Raw genomic sequence first — 12,739 nt, forward strand, 5'->3', positions numbered from 1 at the left:
GTAGGTGATAGCTGAAAACACATTACAAATAAATGTGCAACAGCTACCAAAAAACACAAAGATTAGACAAGCAAACACAAACAATGAGCAAACAAGCACATACAAAACAAGGATGCAAAAAAAACTGCACAAGTGAAATTCTACAATCACAGAAAATGGAGTGTGTGAACGCACTGCGAACAAAAAACCCTTTGCAAACACCTAAATTATGCTAACATAGGAAAACATATAAAAGGGAAAATGTTGTAACTAATAATAAAAACAAGTGCAAGTTTAAAAAAAAAAAAAAATCAAAGTAGCTCTGCACTGTATAGGTGAAGCACTCCAGACCACAAGGGGAAGACAGTAATTTACTCATATTGGAACAGACCTTTATACTGACATAAATCGCATGATCTGAGATGGTAATGCTACGTTCACACCTAATGTGATTAAAGCAGCAGAAGCAGCTGGTTTAGATGCAAAGTCAATAGTTGATGCGGATCAAGGCGCATCAAAAGGTCCTGTAGCGCGTCTCAAGCAGCCGAAGTGGTTCATCTTGACGCATCTGAGCAGCACCTCATGTGCTTCTGGGCATCTGAGGCGCATAAAGAGTTTCGAACTTTTGCTGCTTGACGTGCTACTTTAACCAATCAGAGAAGCTCATCTGGGAGCTGGCAGGGAGACAGAAAACGTTGATTCAATGATCACTCCCATGAAACAGTTTATTAACGCCTAAATTAACTTAATGTCGAAACCTGCCATCAAAACATGTTTGTTTTGTTATTTTGGTGCTTGCAGTTTGTACCATATACCTGAAAAACGCTAACATCTACTTCTAGCCGCCACAAAGAATAGCAGAAATCCCCCCCAAGAGGCCACTGGGCCTGAGGCAGCTGCTGCTGGGGATTCTGAAAGACAAGTATGTAGGGGTTTGTGCAGTTCCGACAGCAAAATAGTATTTTAAGATAGGATCGGAATCGTGATGAACAGACTGCACAGTCGATGTTTCGAGGTGGACTTTTTCACTTATAAACATATTGAAACTACTTTTTACACTTTTATCACGGCAGATATAGCAAAACCACTCTTTGCCATTGAACACAGGAGCAGCGGAAACATCAGACGCATCTGTATACACTTTACTGCTTCAGGAGCATCAAGGATTAAGGCACATCTGACCTTAATGGTGTACAAGCATAAAAAAAATGAAGCAGCAGGCGCTTTTTGCTTTTTTAGCATCAGTATGTGTTTGCAGCATATTTGCCCTTTTCTGGTCTTTATTATCTGGGATTTCAGCAATCCCTCCAGCAACATTTTTAATTTGCATTTCTTTTGTGTATGTAAAATTCCTGTATTTGTTAATCTCATTTTCATTTTTGCAAGGCTCACCTTTTTCCATCAGTAGTTTTTTTTTCTGTTTGCTGGATATTTATGTACTGTATGTGCAGCATGTCTGTGCTTCTTGGCATATAGATTGGACTATACATTGAATGCACTCAAATCAGCCTTTCCACAGAGGTTTTCAGAAAAGCAAGTCCAGAAAATCTAGAATTGGCAATATAAAATAATGATAAATGTGGAAATCAGAGAAAATAATCATTCTTTTTGTGGAAGACGGTTGTAATACAACTGTTGAACTGTTTGCTTTTTTGTCTGCCCTCTGTCTAAATACTTTCCTAAAATTCATTCTAAAATGGAGTGCCAGTAGGAGGAAGTTTTTATTATTATTATGAGTCACTTAAGTGACTTTTAAACCCTATATCAACTTTTTTTTTTCCTGATAAAATGTATATTTAGAAATAAGTGCCATCTACATTTCCAAGGCATTATTTTGACAATTTAGTGCACATTTGTTGAAATTCTGATACATGCTGCTTCCCTGCATTACCACGTTAACTGATCAATCGCCCCATGTTTGGAACCTAGAACTGAATTTCAATAGTCAAAGAAACAAACAGGGAAGAAAACAAAGACAAGAAGGAACTGGACAACCCCAATAAAAGGACAGTCATGCACAGCAAACAGTTTTTTCCAGGTGTATGTTTGGGGCTCTTGATCTTAAATGTTTAACTATCAGAATGTAAAAATACCTACTTATCTCATTTTCTCCCTAATTGAATGATACTGATTTTAATTCTAGCTCAGAGTTTATTAAACTGGACCAGTTTGCACAGAATGTGGGAATAATCTGAAAAAAATTACTTTTGTCCATTTAGAGATAACAAATTCAGTTTGCGTTTTCTTCTTTTTTTGCTGCTAGGATTAACTTTCCCTGAAATTCAAAACAAGAACACATTGAACTTTATGGGCACCAAAATACCACTCTGATGCTCACACCCTGACACACTATGTCGTTGCTTCTTTCACACACCCTCTTTCCTGTTCAGTTCAGTCCCTCTCTTTTCTTGGCCCCCATCTCTGTTATAACAGAAACAGCTGCTTGTGTTTTTCCCATCCTCCTGCATGCGCCATTTAGGCTGATTGCCATATTGCATGAGAACTTATTCCTTTAGAAAAAAAAAAAGAAGATTGGACAACAACAATGAGTTTTCAGTCCCTTTTCTACAATACATCTGGTATAAGTAGGCAGCCAGCACTAAATGGTAATAAAACACTTGAAGCTTGTAAGTTAAAGGAAACCATTTATTCGGATGGAATATTGTTGGAAAATAACGCAAAAGGCTTTCAATACAAAAATAAGGTCTAAAGCAAAGTCAGACATTAAATTACAAATGAACAAAAAAAAAAAGCACTATCATGGGTTTTGTGAACATTTAATTGCAGAGGTCATCCACTGCAGAGGTCTTCTTAATGAGCCTTGTACTTGTATAGCATTGCACTTGAACATTAGGACATAAATTAACTTTCTTGCAAAAATAACTGAAAGGAGCATAAAAAGGCAACAGAGCAGCAGGTTTAAGTTTTAAATTAAGTCAAATAACACTAATCTTGTGAGGGAACACAAACCTTCTGAACACCAAAATAAATTGCCCCGCATTAGTAACAACCTATAGCTTAAACATTAACATTAACAATATAACAATATCATAAGACATTTTAATATAATCAAATGCAGTCACATATCCATACATTCCAAAGGAAACTGGGGCAACAGAAGTTGTTTTTGTTTTGTTACTGAAGACAGTTCAATAATGCATAATTCATTTTAATTATATTTTTCTTAGTAGGAGAATAATTCCACACTTAAAATAAAATATTATTGTTTTATTAGTACCCCCAAAAAGGCACATTCAATATATTTAATTAAACAATTTTTTTTTCTAAACCTTTACTTTTTCGTCAGAACTTACATGAGCTTTTAATTAGGAAACCATTATTGTCTGCTTCTCGAGGTTATAATTATGCCTTGAGGCTGTGACTCTTTACCTTTATTCACCTTATCTTGTCACTAAAGAAGAAGATCTTTAATATTTACTTTGTTGAACGGCAGCAAGGAGTAGCTTCTTAGGATAAAAATGAAAGTGTTTCCTTTTCTATCATTACAAATATAAATGTATGAATTTTGTAAAACTACAAACACTTCAATTGGACTTATGTGATTAGATGAGTTAAGTATTGTACTTTTTATCATACAAAGGCTCTGGAACACTTGTTTTACATTACGACAATGTATTTTCTGAAATATGCGGATAATCCAAACAAATGTCTGATGCAATATTTGCCAGAAGACCTAAATAATGTCCACTATATAATATGTCCTAGATATCACAGAAATAGTAAATCAAAAACAAAACAAAAAATCAGTAAATACATAAAAAAAAACTGTCAGTGAGCTGAAGAAGACAAAAAATAATGAAGGATAAGTAAACAGAACAATCTACAGAGATTTCCTAAAGGCAAACATCCCCCTTTCTTTTATGCTCCACATTTGTGAAATAATATGTACATGAAGACTAACTTGTAACTGCCGTTCACCATGACTAGACAGCAGGGGTGCCATTAATTGTGCTAAAGGAGATTTAGCTTAGAACAGTTTTATATAGACATTTTGCCCTCACCAAAAAAAAAAAAAAAATTCAGATTGAGACCATATGGCTGCTAGAAAAAGACTGACTAAGGATTTTTAGCTCTTGGTTTGTTTATAGCTGCAGCCGTTAGGAACGTCCTGTAAATGTATGTTTTCGTGAACTAATTCCTATTTTTTGCTAGCCATGTTTCTTAACCAGATGCGATTCCAACAGAGTCGGCATGACCAAGTGTTAAGACCACTGTTGAAAAAAAAAATCTGCCACAGAGCTCAAAAACCTGTTAACAAGCCAAACAAACTTAAGCACCGGAGGAAGTTAACAACATAAATCTCCAGCTGGTGTTTTTATGGTCCTCTGATGCAATGCATCGATTAAAGTCTTGCCTACTGCCGTTCAAACCTCTCCACTTTATTCTTCCTTTGAACACTTCATCCAATTATACCCAGAGGGATTTACAGAACGGTTTAGGTCACTGAGGACCGGCAGCTGCTAACCACGACACCAAGCGCCACAGCCTGCGGTCACCATCTCCCCATCTCATGACCATGTTCTCACTGACTCAGCAGCTGGAAGAGAACCAGATAAAACACTGTTAGGGAAAAGGCAGAAAAAAAAACTATAAATTGAACAAAGGATCAAAAACATTATAAATAACACACATTGGTCCTCCTGACATGTGGTGCTAACATGTGGCCTAGACAATTGGTTCAGCTGATAGTGCCGTGCATGTTGCCAGGTGAAAAATGCAGGATTATTGTACTAAAGACATAAAATTATCATATTATTGCAAAGTAACACTGATCTCCTTTGAACAATGTTTTCTGTAGAGACTCCTCTTTCTTTTCTCTCCTATTTTTTCCCTTTTTCAAATTTCAGATAATACATCCATAACAATATATATTCATGTATATGATATATACTACAGAGGGCAAGGTGTTACATATGTTTCCAAAACAATCATAAAATTATTTTTGTAAGGTGTTGCAGAGGTTAATATCAGTACATTTTTGCAAATTGCAGTATAAAACTTGACATTTTAAATTGTGCTGTCTTGTGCTTTTAGGCAAATTTCTACAGCTTAAACAGCAACCTAACCATCAGCAAAACAACCATAGGTTTGTATGCCCAGCCACACAATAACAGCAACATAATCTACTCACTTAGACAACACCTATTTTTTATTTGTTTAATTGAAGCCAGTCAAAAAGATCATTTTTTTAGTCTTGCAACAGGAAAACTCACTTGTCACAGTGGGGTGGTGCACTAATTACACAAAATAAGAAACGCACCTGGTGTGTAATTAAGGGAGCATTTAAATGCCAGAAGGAAATCTGCCCAGCAAGTTAAAGCATGAGTTACTGCACAGAGACAATTATATGAAGCAAAGCATATGTGCAGCTGGCAAAAAGAAACAAACTATACCGTAATTGGTGAGTAATTTTATATGGTAATTATACAGAAAATAAGATTTATATGGTATATAAAAAGCTTAATCAGGTGATTATTAGATGAAAAACTTATACTTAAATTACACAAAAAAATATAATGCTGATACACAGGTGTGTGGTAAAGGAAAACTGAGCTAAAATAAGGGGTTATGCAGATTGAAAGACTAAAATCTATTTAAGCCGGGGAGATATATCCAGCCCCAAATCTTTCAAGAGAAAGTCCAAATAAAGTCTCAGAACTTTGCTGAATAAGTTTAACCATATTTTTTTTACCTTCTATGCCCAAGATAACCGAACTGGATGAGTCCATTCCAGCTAAATTCAAGTCAAGTTTAAAGATATCTTCCCAAAATCCAGATTATGTCATATGTCTTTAAGGGGCAAACAGTCTCAAGTCTTGGAAAAGTCCAAGTCAAGTCTACAAGTTTATACTTATTCTAGTAGTCTTCTGCTTTATCCAGGACCAGGTTGCAGGGGCAGCAATCTCAGCAGAGACTCCTAGACTGCACTCATCCGCATTTTAGAGGAGCTACACCAATCCGTCCATCAGTCTCCCACTCTATTCTATCATCACTTGTGAACTGAACTCCAAGATATTTGAACTCCTCCACTTGAGGCAAGAACTCTCCTCCTTCTTTAAGGGAACATGCCCCATCTTTTCAGTAAAAAAAAACAAAACATGGCCTTGAAATTATAGGAGCTGATTCTCATTCCGGCTGCATCACACCCAGCTGCGAACTGCCCCATTGCATGCTGCACTATAGGTCTTTGCAGAAGAAAGCCAGCAGAATCACGTCATCTGCAAAAAGCATGGACAAAATCCACTGGTCCCTAGCCAGACCTTCCCCACTCCATGGCTATGCCTAGAAATCCTGTCTGTAATGGTTAGGAACAGGACCGGTGACAGAAAGCAACCCTGTCAGAGTCCAACGTGCATCAGTAGCAGGTCCGACTTAATGCTGGCAATAGGAACCAAATTAGTGCTCCCCTTGCACAGACACCGGATGGTCCCTAGTAAAAGGCCCCCAATGCTGGACTCCTGGAGCGCCCTCCCATAGAGCACCATGAGGAACACGGTAGAATGCCTTCTCCAGGTCCACAAAACACATGTAGACTAGTTGGGCAAACTCCCAAGCAGCATTGAGCACCCTGCAGAGAGTTTAGAGCTAGCCCAGTGTTCCACTGGTTTTGTTGCCAAAACAAAAACCACACTGCTCTTCCTGAAGTTTAGGTGCACTAATCAGCCAGACTCTCCTCTCCAGCACCCTAGTATAGGGTGTGATCCCTTATAGTTGGAACAAACCATCTGGTCCATCTTCTTATTCAGGGAAACCAGATGGTGTGTTCCAATTATAAGGGATCACACCCTATAGCAGGGTGTGATCCCTGGTAACCACTATGGTTGTGTTATATCAAGGTTGTGCACTGTGGTAGTGATGGTGTTAAATCATTTCAAATGTTAAAATGCCTACAAGTTTAAATGTCTACATAAATCATCCATTTTGGTTGTTTGTCTTTGAGTTATTGTCAATGATTCATAGTGGGCAATCTATTCTACTAATAGAGTAAATAAGTATACTTAAGGAAGGGTTCCTTGAGTTACTGAACATTTCTCAGGGCAGAGGTTTATATTGGGGTGTCTAACATGAGGGGTCATCATATTTGTTGACTAATTATAGAAGGAGTCACTTGATTTCAGATGTTTTCCAAGATAATGTAGAAGTAAAGAAGAAAAGGGCTCTTAGAATGAAGTATTTTGTAGTATTTTGAAAATACAAAAATAAAGTACCGGTAGTTTATTTTGATACATTTTTAAAGTGGGTATTTGGTTTTTTTTTTTGGAAATACATGTTGATGTATTTTTGCCCATCCCTCAAAACAGATTAGTAATAGACTACTTTCTGAAATTGCACTACGTAAAAGGAGATTTGTTCTTCCAAACCTTCATAATAAGAGAATTATGAACTTCAGTTACAGCTCAATATTTTGTAAACAGTTTAAAGCTGTCAAATTTGTTCACTCAAATAAGTTGATGTTCATAGACTTCCAAGTAAGATGCAGCGCAGTACACACTTTTTTACCATTGATTATATGCGGATATTGGACTTATTAGAATTTTGAACAGCAAAAACATGTGTACATAGATTTTCTTTTTTTTTTCCCTTAAACAAATACCCTTTCCTGAAAATGCATATGGACATGTAGTTTTTGCTTTGTAGTTTGATTGTACCATTGTTTACATAGATTATTAAATGTGACATAATTGAAACACAAGGTATGATTCTCAAGACAAAACTTTGGTAGTTATTAATGAGGGAAAATAAGGTAAAAATGCTATAACTTAAGCATAATCAAATTTAAGGGAAATTAAGTTACAATTTAGCCTTTTTAGGCAGATACTGTATTAACTTAGATTAATTTATTTATTTATATTTGGCTTTGACAAATAAATCTGATATTTAATCAAGGAACGTAAGTTGTATCTAAGCGTTGCTCTTAAATAAGCACAGCTGCCAATAAAAGCTTCCTTTTAAAAACAATATTTGGGGTCACTTTGTTTTGACCAAGCTTTTCTTAGTCATGATGGGTCCCATCTGGCCAGACAAAACAGATCACACAGCAAACAATGTTTGAGGCTTTGCCTTGCTGCTAGGGAAAGAAAGAGTGCCCTAAAGTTTTGGCAACACAACAGACAATGAGTCCTCCTCCCTGGAGCTTTGTGCATGTACGGGGAACAAAAAGGAAAGGCAGACATTTAACATTAAGGCTTATAGCAGACAGTGTTTTGGAAATCTTACGCTCCAGCGTTACGTCAACAACAGAGAGACATTTGGACTATAAATAGAAAATCATTCTGTTTGCACTTATTTGACTCCTGTTGTGATATGTCTCAACCACAAAGGATCTTAAACAGTAACCAAATAATTGATGTATTATTTGGGATCTTTAACCAGGTAAAACTTTAGCCACATCTCCTGGGCATGTTATAGACATGAAGGAGAAAGGGGCCAACACAGGGAGTGGAGTGTGAGAGTCTCCATTTTCTAAAAAAAATGACAAGAGGTAATTAGCTTATGGAAGAATTGTTAGATAACACCTATCAGGGAGCTCCTATTATTATTATTATAAGACAGATTAGCACCCTGTCTGATGGGATATTTTGCCGACATCATACTGCAACCATCACTGACTGTCATTCATTGTTCTGGACATTTTCAGTAAGAACAACAATAGTGCCACGGTGGCATAAAAATATCGTAATCTGGAAACTGAGTTTGAATTTGCTCATTTTAATCTTACAAAAAATAGCAGTAACTCATCCAGATATTGTGTGTATATCATTCTGCTATTAGATAGAGATAAAAAAAAAAAAACAAATCAGATTATATATTATATATCAAAATCTAAATATATATATAATGTACTGCCCTCAGGACTAAGACACTGTCTCAGGTTGTGAAATAGCTTAGGCTAATAAATATGCTTTCCTGTAGAGGATAAATGCATTTCCACCTCTTACTGCTATTACAGGAAAATACTTTGACTAAAGAGCTAAAAAAAAATAAAAAGTGCAACAAGATAAATTACACTCTTTAATTATTAACCTGGTCTTGCTCTGACATTGCAGCTTTTGCACTGATCAGAGGCCTGGCAGATTGACATTTATTAGCTAAGACAAGTATTAATCATCCTGCTAACTGCTGGGACAATTAATTAGCTCTTTGGTCTTTCGGTCAGTGAAGTATCCACTATGTTTCACACTTAACCTTGCTGTGTATTTTTTTTCTTATTCTCCCCCAGCATTTTTGATTGTATTATTAACTGACAGCATGAACGTTTTACATTCCAGCTCCTATACATAAATCCTCAGCTCATATTTCTGCAAACAACCCTGTAGCAGAAAATGCTTTCACACACAGCTCAAAAAGCACAGTCAGCTTCTCCTCAAGAGTAAAAGAGCTATTTGTAAAGAGGTAAAATTGATGTCTATTCAAGCCGGTGGCTCTTTTTACCTTAGGACAAATACATGTAGCTATGATTATTCTCCTGAGCAGACAGGACCAGATTAACCAGTCTGACAGATGACTCGGTGCTTTGTCATCCTAGTTTGATAGAGTGATTCTATGCTTTGCCCCCTGAGAGCTGCTTTAAATGCTGCACTGTTCATTTATCAGAAAGGAATCAACAAGATGCCTTAAAAGCTTGTGTCTGATTAATTGTAGACACCCAACATAAGCAGTGTTTCAGAATTAGTTTTGTTTAATTTAAGATTTCCTTTATGAATCTTTGTTGCAATATTACTTTAAAAACATTAACATTTTGACTTATCATATTGCAAAAAACATTTTCACTTAACACATCTAGCCTAAAGGTTTCTTGGCTAAGGGCTTTAAGGCTTGGCAATAACTTGATGGAGACAGCATGTTCTCAAGGTAAACACTGGTTGAGTCATTTTCAGAAAACAATTTTTTTCCAAGGCCATGCTCTGTGGCCTTTTCTAAGCTATGCTACTTGGATGTCTACTCAAATAGTTTTTTTTGTTTTTTTTTTAAATCATAAGATTTTCCCTCTTGCTGGTATGAAAAAACAACTATTACCTATTCAAAGAGAGAAGGATTTGTTAGCCCCCACCGATATGCTGCAGTGTTGCACTGTTTCATGCACTTCACAATTAGTCCCTTACAGGTCATCTTCACTATTATTTGTATTTCCCTTTTATTCTAGTGGGCAAAAAAAATCTATTTTTAATAGATCATGATCTAACAATACCCTTTAATGCATCTGTGATACTTAAGCATACCCCAATCTAAACCTAGTGCACACACACAACTTTTTGGCCGTGTTCAAATTAATCCAGTTAAAATTTGTTATGGTTAATGGTGAGGATGCCAAATATGCTGACTGTGTCTGTGTACCTCGAGGCAAAGAAAAGACAATAAACTGAGCTTTTTGTTTATGTTTAATATCAGTTCAACTGGTTTGACTGTCAATTGTTGCAACCTTAAGAGGCTGCACTCTGTTGAACTCTGTTGCAAGTAAAAAAAAAAAAAAAACCTGTGAAATCAATGCCTCTGACGTTTCCCTCCTAAGCGAAGTGAATATTGAGCATTTTTCTGATCTATCTCCTTACAGAATAAATGCAACCTAAATGTCACTATAATGGCCTGATGATGACATTATTAATATCATGCTGTACTTTGCACCAATGAAGATTCTGTCAGAAGGAATTGCTGCAGAGAATCAGCAAGTAGAAAGATCTCTAACCCCTCTGGTCACAATCTTTCCAACTCAGAGAAGAAAATGATATTGAAATGAATTAAGAAAGAAAAAAGTTGATTCGTCCTCAAAATAACAAAAAACAAATGGAATCATTTGGACAAAGAAATAAAAAACACATCACAAGACCTCAGAAGAAATTAGATGCACTTGTTTAAAAAAAAAAGTCATAATGCATAATAATGCTAAATGAGTAGAGTATAGGCACAAATTACAGGCCGCAACTCTACAATTGTTGTTTAACTCCATTGAAAATGTCCTAAAGCTATGTGTTGCAACCTTTATACACAATCCTCATGGGCTTAAACATAAATACTGTGCTCAAAGTAACAAAAGTTGAATGTTTTTGCACTTGAAACTCTTTTCAGACATTAATTATTTATGTGCAAGTGACAGTGCAAACAGAGAACAAAGTGGTCAAAGATCAGAGGGTATGTGATTAATTCAGTCTGGCTATTATTAGTGCGGTGAACTAAATCAGATAAATGGATAAATAGATGCTCTATCTTGCTGTCACCAAGGATAAGGCAAAAACCTGCATCAGCATTAAGTAGGTTTAGTTGTTCTTCACCTGTATAAATTAAGTGAGGACCAAGGATGATGAAATGCAGTAGCTACATCATCATCTTGGAAACCCATTTTTTTCACAATGGTATATTTTTCGTGTGGTTTTTTTTGAGAATCTTAATTATCTAATACGGCTTCGCCAAATATGGTCAAATATTCAAAAAGAGGTCCTCCTTAGTAATTGAAATCAAAGTGCTGTTCATAGAATGTTATGGACTTTTGCTTTGGAAACTACTTTAAATTAGGATTGTGTGAAAAGGGTGTTTGTAAAATGATGCTATGAGGCTATGTATCCTCTCAGAGCTCAGATGTTTTCTGTAACAGAGCAGGCAAAAACAAAAATCATTTCAAGCTGCTCTACTGATATTCTGTAATCCAATAAAGAAAATAATCTGTATCAGCTGTCCCTTATGTTTTATATTGCAATTTAAATGAATAAAACCTGTATTTTTTATATGCCCTATTGAAAAGATTTCTCATAATTGCACATGTTTTAGTAATTGAAATATGATTCCCCTTGTCAAATAGTTAAAAACTTAGCATATATTAGATGTTTTACTGAGAGCAGTTCTCAAGTTGAAGATCCAGTCCACCTAAGGGTGCATCACACTGGCGGCATAAATCTTTAAATTAATACTTTTTAAAGCACAGTTTCCTTTAATTTAAGCTCTTAGTCCTTTTTCGTTAACACTTGCCTTAAATTGTGGTGAAAAAAGTCTACATCTGAAATAAAGTTCAGCTGCCCTATTTAGATTCCACAGACTATTCTATGTTGTTCATACTGTATCTTATCGCAAAGCTACAGCTTGCACACATAAAATATCAGATTCTTCAAGATTATAGAGATGGTGAGATAGAAATTGGTGAGATTTAAGGAAAAGTAACATTGTCTCAAGAAAAGAGATTTCCCTGCTTGAGTTGTGAACCGAGAATCAATAATCGATCTCAACTGGTTTTAAGCTTTCAATTCTCCCGGAATCATTCAAACTTAACATTCCTAGTTTGATGACCAGTTATCTGACCAGAAGTAGAAGCTGTATAGTATCAGAAAAGATGAATGGTTGTTTTACGCAACCATCTCTTCATGCGGCGGCATTCCAAAGTGTGGATTAACGTTATTTAAATAAATAAGAGGAGGTTTCTTGCTGTTAACAGAGAGTTTTTCCTCTCCACCATCACTGCAAGAATGCTTGGTGTGAGGGATTGCTTTCGAGTCAATGAGTCCAAGCAATCAGCTTTGAACCAATCTGAATCAGGCTCTGTAAAGTGCTTTCTGTTGTGAAGTAGTGCTGTAAACAGTAGTGTATAGGATTTCCTGAAAGCGCGTTCACGGCGCTACGGAAACCGCGGCAGACCAACCCAGACGAAAGTGCGCATTCAGCTCAGCAAAGAACTCATGCTCTTCCTCAACACTGAAGTCCTCAGACATTTTTCTTTCGTTGTTTCTTTCTTTGCACAGGTAAACAGCACATTTCT

At 36.2% G+C, this 12,739-nt stretch overlaps 1 long non-coding RNA gene across 1 annotated transcript in view; it reads right to left on the reverse strand.

The window, feature by feature from the left end:
- Positions 1 to 4,008: 4,008 nt before the first annotated feature.
- Positions 4,009 to 12,739, reverse strand: part of LOC107089885 — a 114,266-nt gene continuing 105,535 nt past the window's right edge. Inside the window, exon 5 of the long non-coding RNA XR_001481450.1 lies at positions 4,009 to 4,537. This is a non-coding gene — a long non-coding RNA (uncharacterized LOC107089885). The remainder of the gene's footprint in view (positions 4,538 to 12,739) is intronic.

This window comes from Cyprinodon variegatus, unplaced genomic scaffold (assembly GCF_000732505.1).
Source record: "Cyprinodon variegatus isolate N-32 unplaced genomic scaffold, C_variegatus-1.0 Scaffold270, whole genome shotgun sequence".
Taxonomy (NCBI): domain Eukaryota; kingdom Metazoa; phylum Chordata; class Actinopteri; order Cyprinodontiformes; family Cyprinodontidae; genus Cyprinodon; species Cyprinodon variegatus.